The 16,644-nt window shown below is 37.7% G+C and overlaps 1 non-coding gene across 1 annotated transcript; it reads left to right on the top strand.

Annotated features, from left to right (window-relative positions):
* Window positions 1–9,125: 9,125 nt before the first annotated feature.
* LOC128283017 (small nucleolar RNA R71) lies at window positions 9,126–9,232 on the top strand. Its single transcript, XR_008273362.1, has one exon. It is a non-coding gene; the product is annotated as a small nucleolar RNA R71 (small nucleolar RNA).
* Window positions 9,233–16,644: the final 7,412 nt, after the last annotated feature.

The raw sequence follows: 16,644 nt of genomic DNA, 5'->3' as shown, positions 1-16,644 counted from the left end.
CGTTCGTACAAATCCGAACACTCCGCCTCCCGCACCTCCTTCGATTCCTTAGCCTGCCCATATGGCTCCCTAGGGAGTAGAAATGGTTAGGAGAGAAAAACCTCCGGTAGATAGAATTTGTACGCACGGGGCTGAGGAATTTTGGGCTAAAATTGATGATGACTGATGGTCGTGAAACTAACTAAAAATTCAACTTAAGGCAAGCATGCTTATCGAATAGTAGTATAGTTATGGTGAGACTGGAAATATTGTATCCACGAGGACTAAAAGTACTAGTAATTACTATCATTTTATTATCTAGCCTAAGAATTAAATGATGTTTTTAAACTAAACTAATTTTCTAATTTAACTAAGATTACAACAGAGATGAAAGTTCGAAAATACTTTAGAAAAAACCAATGGATAAGACAATACCTAAGAAAGAATCCACCTAGACTTCACTTATTACCTTTGACTTAGATGATTTATTCACTTGACTTATTCCGTAGAAATCCCTGATTTATGTTATTATCCCTTTCGAGACTAAAAAAAACTGACTCTACTAGGTTGATTAATTGAAATCTCTTTCTAATTAAAACCCCTATTGTTGCATTAACTCGATCTATGGATTCCCTTATTAGATTTGACTCTAATCCGGCAAATTTATATCATCCTATCTTTAGGATTGCATGCAACTCTGCTTAATTATGAGTGATCTACTCTTAAACAGGGACTTTTGCTCCACCGAATAAGCACATCAAGAACCTGAATTAATATCCTGGAATATTAAAGCAAGAATTAAAACTCACGATTAAGAATAAGAACAAGTATTTATCATATAAATCAAAGAGTAATAAGATTTGTCTTAGGTTTTCTCTCCCTTAGGTATTTAGGGAGTTAAGTTCATAATAATAATGGAAAACAGCTCAAAGTTTGGAAAACAACAAAACATAAAGAAACCCAAAGAACTTCTAGGAAATTGGATGGAAATCTTCAGTCTTGATGTAGATCCTGGCTCTGAGGTGACTCTGATGGCTATTCTCGAGTATTTTCTGCCTCTAACTCCGTGTCTCCCTTTTAATCCTCTTCTGGGGTGTTTATATAGGCTTTAGAATGCTTTAAAACCCTCAAAAGTGCCCTTTTCCGAATAGAACTAGACTTGGGTTCGACAAGGACACGGCCGTGTGCCATGCCCGTGTGTAGGTGCTCAAGCCGTGTGCAATTCTGAGTTGGTTCTTAGTCGACACGGCCATGACACATGGACATGTGATCTACCCATGTGTCACACACGGGCGTGTGGATCACCCGTGTGGAAGTGCCTAGGCCGTGTGAAACACTGATTTAAGCCCAATTTGTCCATTTTTGGCCCGTTTCTCGCTCTTTTTTCTATCCTAAGCTCTCATGAGTATAAAACATGAAATTAAAGGATTAGGAACATCAAATTCACTAAAACCAAGAAAAAATCATTCATAAGTAAGGCAAGCATGGGGTAAAAATATGCATAATTTATGGTTTAACAAATATCCCCACACTTAAGCATTTGCTTGTCCTCAAGCAAAATTCTTAACTTACAATCAAAATAAATTCTTCTCAACTTATAATTCTCATCAATAATGTTCTAAATAATTCACAAGTAATTATACATTAAAAATTTAACTAAAAGAACAATAAAGTTTCAAATAGTCAAAGTTGATCATTTTAATCATAAAATTATAGGCATCCTCCTTTATCTAAGTAATTATCTTTAATTCCAAATTGACATTGATTGACATCCTCACTAAAGGTTCACTCAAATCACTCAATTTGTTTAAGGTTCAATGATTAAGTGCTCATTAGTCAAACATGAAAAGTTATTACTATAGGCTTGCATGAAAATCAAATCTCCACCACTATAAATGAGATGATACACGAATCAAAAGGTCTTTAAAGGGTTGTAACGAGGCTTTGGGTTAAAGGTGTGGATGAAGGCTGAAAACGATGGTTAGAATCGAGATTAAATTGATAAATTACCTAATTGGAAAAATAACTAACATCAGCTGAATAAATATGAGCTTTTTCTTAGAATATGGAATTAAATACTTGAGCTAAAAAACAAAGAATTACTACTAATATGTATGTATGAATGTATGTTTTTTTTTAGAATAAGAACAAGTACAAAAATAAGAGAGAATTAATGATTCGAATGAAAGAAAATAGTTAGGCAATTAACCAAATCAAATCTCGACAAAAAGGGACTCAACAAATTAGGAAAACTTCTCAACGAATCAAAAAGTATGATATAGGGGTTAAATTTTAGGGTAAATTAAGAAAAATAGTTTGTTAAGATCAAAGGGGTTCATTAAGGGTTAATTATGAGGGTAGGCTTTTTATGGGGTAAATGGGTTACAACTTAAGTTCCTTTATCATTTTCGTATATCAAATCAAAGGTGTGGTCTCGGCATGTATAATCACTGCAAGTTCTAGAATAACAAATCAATGTTGACACACTCATAACCAATAAAATCAGTGAGCAAGAAAGATATATGCTCTAAAAGGCTCAAAATATCATGAAAATTATGGGTATTTGATGTCAATCTTGTAAATTCAAAACTTCAAGATAATACCTCAATTCAGGGAAACAACCTAGCAATTTTAATTCTCAAAAATTTCAACTTATCATACTCGATTCTCTAATGCCTTAAAGTTTAAACAATCAATGCACAGTTACTTATGATTTAATTTAAAACATATCAATAAAAATTATAGATCAATCAAAATTTAATCCAATAATGATATGAGAAAATTATTTGAGAACAAGATAAAAATTCAGGGATTTCTGATAATCACATAAATAACCTCCCCACACTTAAGATGTATATTGTCCTCAATGTACAAAGATAAATAATAAGAATATAAGTACTATATCAGAAGAAATGGAGAGAAGTGAAACTGCCCTGAAATATTTGGATGAGATCCTTGGAGTAGCGAGAGCAAGAATTGTAGATAAAGCCGAATAAAAGGCATGATTTTGAGGTAATAAGAAGAAAATAAACACAAATGTGGAAGAGAATTAAGGGATAATTCGATAATAATCATAAAGATAAGAAGATTTTAAAACATAAAACATAAGTCTTCAAAAATAAGTAAAGGAAAATAAAATTAAAATTAAAATTAAAATTAAAATTAAAAGCGACTCAAAGGTCCTCATCATCAGAGTCGTAAACCGGTGGCGCTGGAGAGTAGATATGGAGGTGGTGGCAAATCTGTTGGAGGGTGGCATCGATGCTGTCGAATCGCTCAAAACACTGCTACTCAAAGCGAGTGAATCGCTCGGATAAATCTGCCAAATGGCAGTAGGAGCTCGGTGACTAGGTGGTGGTGGTGGGGGTGGGTCCTCGTGAGGGGGAGGGACATCGTCAGTAATGTCTTGATAAACCGTAATATATACATATTTTTACCCCATGCTTGGCATATTTATGAATGATTTCTCCTTGGTTTTAGTGAACTTGATGCCCCTAATCCTTTAATTTCATGTTTTATACCCAGGAGAACATATGATAGCAAAAAGAGCGAGAAACGGGCCAAAAACGGAGAAAATAGGTCAACATGGGAAATCAACACGGCCTAGACTTCCTCACACGGGAAGAACACATGCTCGTGTCTATTTAGCAAACTTTAACGCAGCCTAAGCCATACCATACGTGCGTGTCCTTGTCGGGCCCAAGTCTAGTTTATTTGAAAAAAGGCTAATTTTTAGGGGTTTGAAGCATTCCAAAGTCTATATAAACACCCTAGAAGAATAATTAAATGGGGGAGGCACCTAGAGGCAAACACACAGAGTAGGAGGCAAGGAATTACTTGAAGAAAGCTGATTGATCCATCTCAGAAGCCAAATTCTCCTTCAAGACTGAAGATCTCCCTTCATTTTCCTTCAGGGGTTTTTGGGTTTTCTTTATGTTTTGTTATTATTATTATTCTTCTAAGATGTTTCCTTTTACACTTATGAACTAAGTCCCCTAAATACCTAACAGGAATGAAACCTAAGACAGATCTTGTTATTATTTTCTGAATTATATGATAAATACTTGATTTGTTCTTAATTATGTGTTCTTAATTTTTGTTTTAATATTCCAGGATATTGATTCAAGTTTTGATGTGCTTACTCAGAGGAGCAAAAGTCCCTATCTAAGAGTAGATCTAGCATAATTAAGCGGAGTTGATTGCACCCCTAGACTTAGGGCGAGATAAATCTGTCGGATTAGGGTCAAACCTAAGAAGGGAATCCATAGATCGAGTTAATGCAACACTAGGGGTTTTAATTAGAAAGAGATTTCAATTTATTAACCAAGGGTTAGATGTTGTTAGTCTTAAGAAAGATAATAACATAAATTAGGGATTTCTACGGATCAAGTCAAGTGAATAAATCGTCTAATTCAGAGTCAAGTAACAAGTGAAGTCTAGGTGGAATTTTCCTTGGGTATTGTCCAAATCAATCAGTTTTCCCAAAAGTATTTCCCCAATTTTCTCCCTGTGCATTCTTAGTTTAGTTAATTAGTTTACATAAAGTAAATCCTCTTATTTTTTAGGCTAGATAATAAAAAGAAAGTTAATACTAGTACTTTTAGTTCCTGTGGGTTCGACATTCTGGTCTTGCTATAAACTATACTACTGTTTGATAGGTGCACTTGCCTTCATCGTGATAATAGTTAGTTTTCAAGTACGATCAATCATAAATATAAAACTTATCATGCATACATCATTTCCTCTGGCTCATCCTGGTCAACAGAGTGGACGAGTCCGTATTGAGGTGGGTCGACTCTACGGCGTCGCTCTATCATCTGCATGTGGATCATACTAGAGATACCTTGCGGAGACATCCGGCCAACTAATGTGAGTGTTGATGACATCTCTAGAGTGACGAAGAGACCAAAATGTCGAACGAGGCGAGTCACGTGAGGGCAAAGGCAGATGGGGCCCCTCCTATGGCAATCCGTCTGGTGGCGAAAGGCGAGAGTGATAAAATATTCCAAGTCAAATACATGGCTAGTAGCCATGCTTCATAGGAAGCACGCGTCTGTGGTGCTAACTACTCCGGTGTTCTCTCTCCTCCAAGTCAAAGTATGGGCCAAGATGGCGTGAATGTAGCGTAGTGCTGGAGGGAGAGAAGTCACCTACGAGCGACTTGCGTCATAAAGAATCGTGCTCACCATAAGGTCGGTCCAACAGCAAGATGGTGAATTGTGTGTATGACGATGAAGCTGTAGGAAATTTTCTATAGCCATGAACTCCTCCGTGTAGAGGCCTAAAGCAGCTCCAAACTCGGGTATACTCATATGCCTGACAAGTCCACCAAGTTGGAAAACGATAGTACCAGTCTTGTCATGTGTGTTCATCACGTGCTGTAGGTAGAAGGTAGTGCAGAACTCCAATGTCGGCTCTGAATAGGTGGGCTCAATGATCGCAAAGAACCGATCCCATGGCACATTATTGGGATGGAAGCGAACAAGCTAAGCGAGTTGGTCCTGCTCCAAAGCGGCCCAATCAATACATTGACCCACTCCTAGCGATCGCACGTGAAGAAGCTGAAATAGGTCATCCTGTGGGCCTGACCAGAAGCGAAGTAGTGGGTGATGAGCTTCGGTTGAGGCACTCGATGAGGTTGCGTCAGGACCCTTCCGCTTTTTTGAAGCAAGGACGGCAATCTTCTTACCTTGTGTGTTTGTCATTTTAGGCCTGCAAAAATAAAAGAAGGGATTAATAAAATAATAATTGCAAGTAATTCTTAATAGTAATCTATTCCTAAGATATCATATTCGAATATTAAATCATGCAAAATTCAAAAGGGAAATAACAAATGACAAAGAATCTAGAAGTAATATGAAAAATATAGTCCTAATATGTATAATAAGTAATATGTTGATAAATAGGTAATATAAGTCAATATACTATATGCATAACAAAACTAAAATAATTATCCTAAACTAACTATGAACAAAATGATGAACTAAATATAGAGCTTTTAAGAGTATAGCAAGAGCAATTTAAACATAACTATCCAAAAATAATCTGTAACAAACAAAACTAAAATTAAGACGAAACTTAAACTAACTAAAATGCATAACAAAACTAAAATAAAGACAAAGATAAAAGATAAAAAAATAAAATCCTAAGATAATAATAATTTAAATAATAAAAATATTAATTATTGGGAGGGGTAAAAGGGGAAACCGTCAGCGGTTGCCGGAGGTATGGACAGCGGTGGGCCAGCGGTTGGAGGTAGGGAAGAAAATGGAAGAAAAGGAAAAAGAAAGGAAAGAAAGGGAAGGGGAGGGGGTCAACCGGTGAGGGAGCACGGGCTGCTGGTGTCGACTGGGTGGTCGGTGTTGGGTGCAGCACAGGCGTGGGGACTAGGCCATGTGGCGCGGATGGTGGTTGTGTGTGCATGGGGGAAATGAGGGAAGAGGGGGAAGAGAGGGGAGAAAATGGAAAAGAAAAGGGGAAGAAAGCATGGGGTGTAGGGGGAAAGAGAAGGAAAGAAGAAGGGAGAACTAGGGGTGGTCGATCGGTGGGGGAGAGAGGTGACAGTCGGTGGGTAGGGTTGGGGGATTTTGGGGAAGAGGAAGAAGAAAATAAAAATTAGGGTTTAGGGGGTTTAAAAAGGGACACGGCCATGTAAGGCCCGTTTTGGGCCACAAGGCTGTGCCACATGCCCGCGTGGCTTACGCCCAGCCCGTGTTTATCACGAAGTTTTATTACCCAAGTGCCACACAGCATGAGGTCACACCCGTGTGGCAGTCTCGTTTGGTTCACACTACCGTATCGCACGACCGTGTGTGATGTTGTTCGCTTCTCCCATGCCCATGTGGTACCCCACACGTCCGTGTGTCCGAACACACAACCGTGTGCTTTGCTCGTGTGGCTCCCTGACTTATGTAAAATTTGAAAAATTAGTTCCAGTTTTCTCACAGCCTTGTGGCTCGATACTTGGGGAATTTTTAGCCCTGTTTCCACACGGCCAAGGACACGCCCGTGTGTCCAGGCCGTGTGGGCCACTGTACCTGAACAAAAACACTAAAAATAGCTAAAATAAACTAGTTAATGATGTTAGTGCTCGGGTTGCCTCCCAAGAAGCGCTTATTTAGAGTCTAAGCTCGACTTACCTCAATTTTGTATGATTACAGCGAATCACGGAGTCGAGACTCCTCTTTTTCACTATCATTTCTATTATCCACAAAAAGTTTAAGTCGAGTAATATTTACCTTAAAGGTGCCGAATTTAGAATGATTTACCTCGACTGTACCGTATGGGAAAATATTCATTACCGTGAAGGGAGTCGCTCCATTTGTATTAAGCTCTGAAGTAGCAATTCGGGGGTCCTTTTCATCTAACAATACTTTATCCTCAACTTTAATTTGCTTTGTTTCATCCCTACGCTCATCGTGGTGTCACTTTGATGTTTCGTGTGCTTTTGGTTTCTCCTTGACAAGTGTTCGCCATTCATCTAGTTCATCAATCTGAAGCCTTCGTTCTTTGTGAGTTGCTCCATTTTTGTGGCATAGAGTAGAATGAGGCTCCATCACCTTCTTCTTAGGGGACTCCTGTAAAGAAGTTTGAGTTGTAACATTATTTAAATTAACCAAATGATCTTGATTACTAGATATTTTAGCAGAATCACGAGCTTGGAGAGTAATCGTATCATCGCCTACACGAAGTATCAATTCACCTGTGCCAACATTTATGATAGTTCTAGCAGTTGTTAAAAAGGGTCTTCCTAAAATTAAAGACACGTCATTGTCTTCTTCCATGTCTAGAACAATAAAATCAATTGGAATATAAATTTATTGATTTTAACAAGTACGTCTTCAATAATACCCCTAGGAAATCTGATTGTTTTATCTGCTAATTGAATGCTCATCCTAGTTTGTTTGGGTTTCCCAAGACCTAATTGTTTAAACATTTTATAGGGCATGACATTAATACTTGCCCCTAAATCAGCCAAAGCATTGTTAATATTTAGACTACCAATTAAACAAGGGATCGTAAAACTCCTTGGATCTTTCAATTTTTTAGGTAGCTTATTCTATAGAATGGCTGAGAAAACTGCGTTCAACTCCACATGTGACGCCTTATCCAACTTCCACTTATTTTCTAAAAGCTCCTTTAAAAATTTAACTGCGTTTGGCATCTGCGAAAGAGCTTCAATAAACGGTAAGTTAATATGTAATTTCTTTTATAATTTACGGAATTTACCAAATTGTTTATCCGAGTGGTCTTTCCTTGTCGCGGTAGGGTATGGAACACGAGGTTTGTGTTCTCTACTTACCGATTTTTGCTCACTGTGGTCCACCTCATCCTAACCTTTACTTACCACAAGTCTTTGCTTCGGTTCTGGTTCAAGTTCAACTAACCCTTCTTTATCTCGAATAGTAATCGCATTAAGTTGCTCTCTTGGGTTAGTTTCAGTATTACTCGGCAAGCTACCTTGTGGTCTCTTAGAAATTAACTTAGCAAGTTGTCCTATTTGAGTTTTGAGCCTTTGAATCAACACTTGTTGATTTTTAAGGGCTTTCTCGGTATTCTAAAAATGAGTTTCTGACACCGAGATGAATTTCGTTAGCATCTCCTCAAGGTTTGGCTTCTTTTCCTGCTGGTAAGGTGGTTGTTGAAAACCTAGGGGATGTTATGGCTTTTGATTTCCTTTCCCACCCCACGAGAAATTGGGATGGTTCCTCCAACCTGCATTATAAGTGTTACTATATGGGTTATCTTGAGGTCTAGAATTATTATTACCCATTTATTGAACTTGTTCCTCCTCGGTGCTAGGGTTGATGGTTGGATAATCTGTGTGTACTCCTCTTCCACTTGAATCACAGCTCATCACTGGATGTACCTGAGTAGAACCATACAAACCGTCAACCTTTTTATTTAAAAGTTCTACCTGGTTAGATAGCATAGTAATCGCGTTGAGGTTGAAAACACCAACAGCTTTCGTCGGCTTCATTCTCATGACTTGCCACTGATAGTTATTTAGTGACATCTCTTCAATAAATTCATAAGCCTCTTCAGGTGTTTTGTTGTTCAATGTTCCACCGGCGGCTGCGTCGATAAGTTGCCTTGTTGAGGGGTTCACACCTTTGTAAAAAGTCTAAACCTGCAGCCATAGACGTAACCTATGGTGAGGGCAACTTCTTAATAAGTCCTTGTATCTCTCCCATGCATCATACAGAGTTTCTAGATCCACCTACACAAAAGAAGAGATATCATTCCTCAATTTAACCATTTTAGCCGGCGGAAAGTATTTTAATAAAAATTTTTTGGGCATTTGTTCCCAAGTTGTGTTTGACCCTCGAGGTAACAAGTTCAACCACTGTTTAGCTTTGTTCCTCAATGAGAATGGAAACAACCGAAGGCGAATGACATCGTATGAAATGCCATTGATCTTAAAAGTGTCGCAGAGTTCCAGAAAATTCAACAAATGAGTGTTTGGATCCTCGTCTTGCAAACCATCAAACTGAACAAACTGTTGTATCATTTGAATCATGTTAGGTTTTAGTTCAAAATTATTTGCAGCAATAGTAGGTCTAACTATACTCGATTCAGCTCCTGTTAAAGTGGGTTTAGCCTAATCATACATAGTATGAGGAGCAGGATTCTGATTTACTGGGTCTGCAATAGCCATAGGAGGTAACTGATTATTTTGATTACCAGCCATCTCCTCAGTTGTGGTTTGAATATCGTCCTCTTGTCCTTCCTCTATGTATCGTAGGCTTCGCATTATTTCTCTTCGGTTTCTGCGAGTTGTGCTTTCCATGTCACTATCAAAAAGTAGGGGTGCTGATAGGTTTTTTCTAGTCATAAACTATAAAAACCTGCCAGAAGTAAATAAAAGAAAATATAGTAAATCAAAACAAAATTAAATAAAAATAAAAAGAATGGCTATTGTAATAAAAATTAAGTGTTCCTAATATCTTAGTCCCCGGCAATGGGGCCAAAAACTTGATGGTCATGAAACTAACTAAAAATTCGACTTAAGGTGAGCGCACCTATTTAACAATAGTATAGTTATGGTGAGACCAGAAATATCGTATCCACGAGGATTAAAAGTACTAGTGATTGCTATCTTTTTATTATCTAGCCTGAGAATTAAAGGATGTTTTTAAACTAAACTAATTTTCTAATTTAACTAAGATTACGACAGAGATGAAAGTTGGAAAATACTTTAGAAAAACCAATGGAGAAGACAATACACAAGAAAGAATCCATCTAGACTTCACTTATTACCTTTGACTTAAACGATTTATTCACTTGACTTATTCTGTAGAAATCCTTGATTTATGTTATTATCCCTTTTGAGACTATAAACAACTGACTCTAGGTTGATTAATTGAAATCTCTTTCTAATTAAAGCCCCTATTGTCGCATTAACTCGATCTATGGATTCTCTTATTAGATATGACTCTAATCCGGTTGATTTATGTCGTCCTATCTCTAGGATTGCATGCAACTCCGCTTAATTATGATGATCTACTCTTAAACAGGGACTTTTTCTCCACTGAATAAGCACATCAAGAACCTGAATTAATATCCTAGAATATTAAAGCAAGAACTAAAACTTACAATTAAGAATAAGAACAAGTATTTATCATATAAATCAAAGAGTAATAAGATTCGTCTTAGGTTTCCTCTCCATTAGGTATTTAAGGAGTTTAGTTCATAATAATAATGGAAAACATCTCAAAGTTTGGAAAACAACAAAACATAAAGAAACCCAAAGAACTTCTAGGAAATTGGATGGAAATCTTCAGTCTTGATGTAGATCCTCGCTCCGAAGTGATTCCGTTGGCTATTCTCGAGTATTTTCTGCCTCCAACTCTATGTCTCCCTTTTAATCCTCTTCTAGGGTGTTTATATAGGCTTTAGAATGTTTCAAAACCCACAAAAGTGCCCTTTTCCGAATAGAACTAGACTTGGGTTTGACAGGGACACGGTCGTTTGCCATGCCTGTGTGTAGGTGCTCAGGCCGTGTGCAATTCTGTGTTGGTTCTTAGTCGACATGGCCATGACATAAGGGTATCTCGTGTGTTACACACGAGCGTTGGATCACCCGTGTGGAAGTGCATAGGCCATGAGAAACATTAATTTAAGCCCAATTTGTCCGTTTTTGGCCCGTTTCTCGTTCTCTTTGTTATCCTAAGCTGTCCTAAGTATAAAACATGAAATTAAAGGATTAGGAGCATCAAATTCACTAAAACCAAGGAAAAATCATTCATAAGTATGCCAAGCATGGGGTAAAAATATGTATAATTTACTGTTTATCAATGACCTAAAGAGAGCAGAGTTCTGGTTGGAGAATACCATTAAGGTGTTCGATGAATTATCTTGCACCCCTGAGGAGTGCATGATGTGTGTTGTGTCACTCCTACGAGATTCAGCCTACCAATGGTGGAACACCCTTGTGTCGGTTGGACTAAGGGAAAGGATTTCATGGGAGTTTTTCCAGGAGGAAATTCGAAAGAAGTATATTAGTCAAAGGTTTATGGACCAGAAGAGGAAAGAATTTCTAAAATTGAAGCAAGGCCAAATGACGGTAATAGAGTATGAGTATGAGTTCGTGAGACTCAGTAAATACGCTAGGAAGTGTGTATCTACCGAAGCCACTATGTGCAAGAGGTTTGAAGATGGTTTGAACGAAGACATCAGATTATCGGTTGGCATTTTAGAGTTAAGAGAATTTGTAGTACTTGTTGAGGGAGCGTATAAGGCCGAAGAATTGCCCAAAGAGAAGAAGAAAGCTGACATTGAGTCACGTGACTCAAAGAAAAGACAAATGGGAAGATCATTTTAGACCTCATCCAAGAAATCGAGGGATTTTTCTACTCGAACAAATGCGTCAACAGGATTCCTGAGTAGAAACGAGAATAAGCACTATGTTTCGTCTAAAGCTCAGACCACTTCCATTGCGACCGTTGGTAGTGCTTGATCGAATAGACCGGAGTGTTCACAGTGTGGTAGATGACACTTCGGTGAGTGTTGCGGTAATGATAGAGGCTGCTTCAAGTGTGGTTCACTAGACCACTTTATTCGAAACTATCCTGAGATGGAGGAGAAAGACAAAAAGGAAGATGTGAGAGCGAGTAATGCTCTCTCTAGGGGTACACCACAAAAGACCGTAGGAGTGGGGCTGGCAGTAAAGGTACACCTAGAAATTCTACTGTGAGGTTCGAGGGTAGAGCGCCTACAAGGACATACGCCATTCTCGCCCGTGAAGATGCTGCGTCTCCCGATGTGATTACTGGTACCTTTTCTATCTATGATATATCTGTGGTTGCTTTAATCGACCCGGGGTCTACCCATTCTTATATTTTCATGAAATTGGTACCTAGTATGAATATTCTAGTGGTGTCTACTAAATTTGTGGTAAAAGTGTCCAACCCATTAGGCAAACATGTATTAGTTGACAAAGTGTATAGAAACTGTCCTTTAATGATTAGAGGCCACTGTTTTTTCGGCTAATCTAATGCTACTACCATTTGATGAATTTGACCTAACTCTTGGCATGGACTGGCTGACTGTTCATAACGTGTTAGTAAACTGTGGTAGTAAATTTATTGAATTGAGATGTGAAAATGGGGATATTATTCGAGTTGAATCAAGTGAATCGGACAGCTTACCAGTAGTGATTTCTTCTATGACTACTGAGAAATACATGAGAAAAGGGTATGAGTCCTATCTTGCATTTGTGTTGAACACCCAAAAGTCGGGAGTAAAGATTGAGTCAGTGCTAGTGGCATGTGCGTATCCGAATGTGTTTCTGGAAGAATTGCCTGGATTACCTCCAGTTAGGGAAGTTGAGTTTGGTATCAGTTAGTCCCTGGTACGACACCTATCTTGATTGCTCTGTATAGGATGGCTCCAACGGAGTTAAAGGAGTTAAAAGTACAGTTACAAGAATTAACAGACAAGGGTTTTGCGAGACCAAGCTATTCCCTATGTGGTGCACCGGTACTTTTTGTGAAAAAGAAAGACAGGTAGATGAGGTTATGTATAGACTACAGATAGCTCAACAAGGTGACGGTGAAGAACAAGTATCCCTTTCCAAGGATCAACAATTTGTTTGATCAATTAAAGGGAGCTACTGTGTTTTCTAAGGTAGACTTGAGATCTGACTATTACCAGCTAAGAGTTAAGGAGCAAGATGTGCCGAAAACGATGTTTCGGACGAGATACGGGCACTATGAGTTCTTGTCATGCCCTTTGGCCTAACAAATTCTCCCATAGTGTTTATGGACTTAATGAACCGTATTTTTCGGCCATACTTGGATAAATTTGTTGTAGTTTTTATTGATGATATATTAATTTATTCTCATGATGAGAGTGATCATGCGGAGCATTTGAGAACTATTTTGCAGACTTTAAGAGATGGACAATTGTATGCCAAGTTTAGTAAAAGTGAGTTTTGGCCCAAGAGGTCAGATTCTTAGGACACATCGTGTCAGGTGATGGGATTAGAGTTGACCCGAGTAAGATCTCGATTAGTGTTGAGTGGAAACCGTCAAGGATTGTATCGGAGATTAAAAGCTTTCTAGGCTTAGTGGGTTACTATAGAAGATTTGTTAAAGGATTCTCCATGATTGCTACTCCGATGACAAGGTTGCTACAGAAGGATGTCAAGTTTGAGTGGACGGAAAAATGTCAACAGAGTTTTGAGAAACTTAAGGCATTGTTGACTGAAGCATCGATTTTAGTGCAACCAGAATCGAGAAAAGAATTCGTAATGTATAGCGATGCATCCTTGAATGGATTAGGGTACGTGCTCATGCAAGAAGGCAAGGTGATAGCATATGCCGAGAGACAATTGAAGCCACATGAGAAAAATTATCTGACTCATGACTTAAAGTTAGCAGCCATAGTGTTTGCACTGAAGATTTGGAGACACCACTTGTATAGCTAGCAATGGAGGGTATTCACTAACCATAAAAGCCTAAAATACTTGATGATTCAAAAGGATTTGAATCTACGACAACGAAGGTTGCTGGAGTTGATTAAAGATTACGAGTTAGTAATTAACTATCACCCAGGAAAGGCGAACGTGGTCACTGATCCATTAAGTAGGAATTCATTGTTTGCCTTGAAAGCTATGAATACTCAATTGTCTACAATCAAGGATGGTTCAATTTTAGCAGAGTTTAGAGCTAGGCCTATGTTTTTTCGAGAGGTTTTTGAAGCTCAGAAGAGTGATAAATATTTGCAAGCCAAGATGACTCAGTGTGAGACAGTTGACGAATCAGATTTTCGAATTAGTACCAACGGTTGTTTGATGTTACAAGATAGGGTCTGTGTACCTAGAGATGATAAGCTTATTGGGAAAATTCTTCATGAGGCACATAGTAGTTGTATGTCAATCCATCCAGGTAGTACTAAGATTTATAATGACATAAAGAGATTGTATTGGTGGCCAGGCATGAAAAGAGACATCTCAAAGTTTGTGTCGAAATGTTTAATTTGTCAGCAAGTGAAAGTTGACCATCAAGTACCTTCAGGTTTACTTCAGCCTGTGATGGATCCTGAGTGGAAATGGGATCGAATTACCATTGATTTTGTAACAGGATTTCCGTTGTCACACAGAAAGAAAGATGCTATTTGGGTCATAGTTGATCGATTAACGAAATCAACTCACTTTGTTCCAGTACGTACCAACTACTCATTTGATAAACTAGCTGAGTTGTATGTTTCTAAAATTGTGAGACTTCAAAGAATTCCTGTGTCGATTATTTCGGATACAATTTTGGAAAAAGTTACAAGAAGCTTTGGGAACAAAGTTGAATTTTAGCACAATTTTCTATCCGTAAATTGACAGCCAGTCAGAGAGAGTAATTCAGATTATTGAGGACATGTTGCGGTGTTGTGTTCTTGACTTCCAAGGTAGTTAGGAAAAGTATTTACTGCTAGTAGAGTTTTCTTACAACAATAGCTATCAGTCGAGTTTGAAAATGGTGCCTTATGAGGCTTTATATGGGCATAAGTGCTGAACACCCTTGTTTTGGACTGAACTTAGAGAAAATCAAATTCACGGGGTCGATTTAGTCAAAGAGACCGAAGAGAAAGTTAAGGTAATTCATGATTATTTTAAGGCCGCTTCGGATAGATAGAAATCCTATGCGAATTTGAAACGAAAGGAAATTGAGTTTCAAGTCGGTGATAAGGTGTTTTTAAAAGTATCCCTATGGAATAAAGTCCTCATATTTAGTAAGAAAGGAAAATTAAGTCCATGTTTTATTGGACCTTATGAGGTGATAGAGAGAATTTGACCGTTAGCTTATCGACTAGCCTTGCCATCTGAGTTAGAGAAGATCCACAATATTTTCCATGTGTTGATGTTACGTCGTTACCGTTCTGACCCTTTACACGTTCTTTCGCCAACAGAGGTTGAGATTCGATCAGACATGACTTATTGTAAAGAGACGGTTAAGATCTTAACCTGACAGGTCAAGCAATTGAGAAATAAAAGTATAGCACTCGTGAAAGTACTGTGGCATCGACATAGGGTTGAAAAGGCCACTTGGGAACCTGAGGAGACTATAAGAGATCAATACCCTAACCTTTTCATCAGTAAGATTTTTGGGGATGAAAATCCCTAAGGAGGAGAATTGTAACAGCTCGATTTTGGGCCTAGTCGAAATAGTGGTTTCGAAACCACTAACCTCAAGTTGGAGAAATTATTTTAAAATTTTATTTTATGTGTTATAGTATATGTAGATTAGTGCATGAAAATTTTGGTGAAATAATTTTAGCGATTGCATGCTTAATTGCGAAAAAGGACTAAATTGCATAAGGGACAAAAGTTTTATTTAATTAGCTAAAGGTGTCAAGTAGCTAGAGAACCAAAATTAAGGGTCTTTAAAGAGCAAATAGGCCATTATTAATGGCATGGCCGGCCATAGGGACAAGGAAAATTAAAAAGTCAAAATTAGGTGAAATATGGTGACCAATTTGACTGGAATAAAATAAAATAAGGAAAAGCTATCACCTTTTTCCTCTTCTTCTCTTCTCCACCGAAATTTTTAGCAAGAAAGGGGTCTTGAAAGCTTGAAATTTTCAGCCATTAAGTTCTCTCATAAGTAACTGTTCTTGATGACTTTTCTTGATAATATTTTGTACTTTTGGGACCCTTGTAGCATAATCTAGCTGATGAGGGGACCATTTTGTAAAATAGTTGAAAGTCTAGGATTTTTTCATGAGAGTATTCATGTTTTTTGCTGAATTTTTATGGAAGAAAATGAATCTTGGTTGTTAAACAAACAACTTTTGTGAAGTAGTTTTCATGGAAACCCTAACTAAGGACCATTTTGCATAAGTTATAAATTATATGGTAAATGTGTAAAATAATGGGAATTGTGGGTTGCTTCTAGTATAAAAAGAATTCTTCTAGGCTTGGTTAGTGATAAAATTCGATAAAATTCGATTTACGAGCCCAAAGTAAAATAGTAATTTTATGAAATTTTAGGGGCAAAATGGTCATTTTTCCAAAATATGAATTATGAAATGTATTGATTAATATGATGATTAAATTAGTGAATTTTTATCATTTTAGATCAAGAAATATAAAATTCGGGCTTAGACTGGGGGAAGGCCAAGCAAGTAATTAAATCCAACTAGTCGCCTACTTTTTGTATACCGAGGTAAGTT

The sequence above is a fragment of the Gossypium arboreum genome, chromosome 10 (assembly GCF_025698485.1).
Source record: "Gossypium arboreum isolate Shixiya-1 chromosome 10, ASM2569848v2, whole genome shotgun sequence".
In the NCBI taxonomy this organism is placed as follows: Eukaryota; Viridiplantae; Streptophyta; class Magnoliopsida; order Malvales; family Malvaceae; genus Gossypium; species Gossypium arboreum.
Note: the sequence above shows the minus strand (reverse complement) of the source record. Positions and strands in the feature narration are given on the sequence as shown.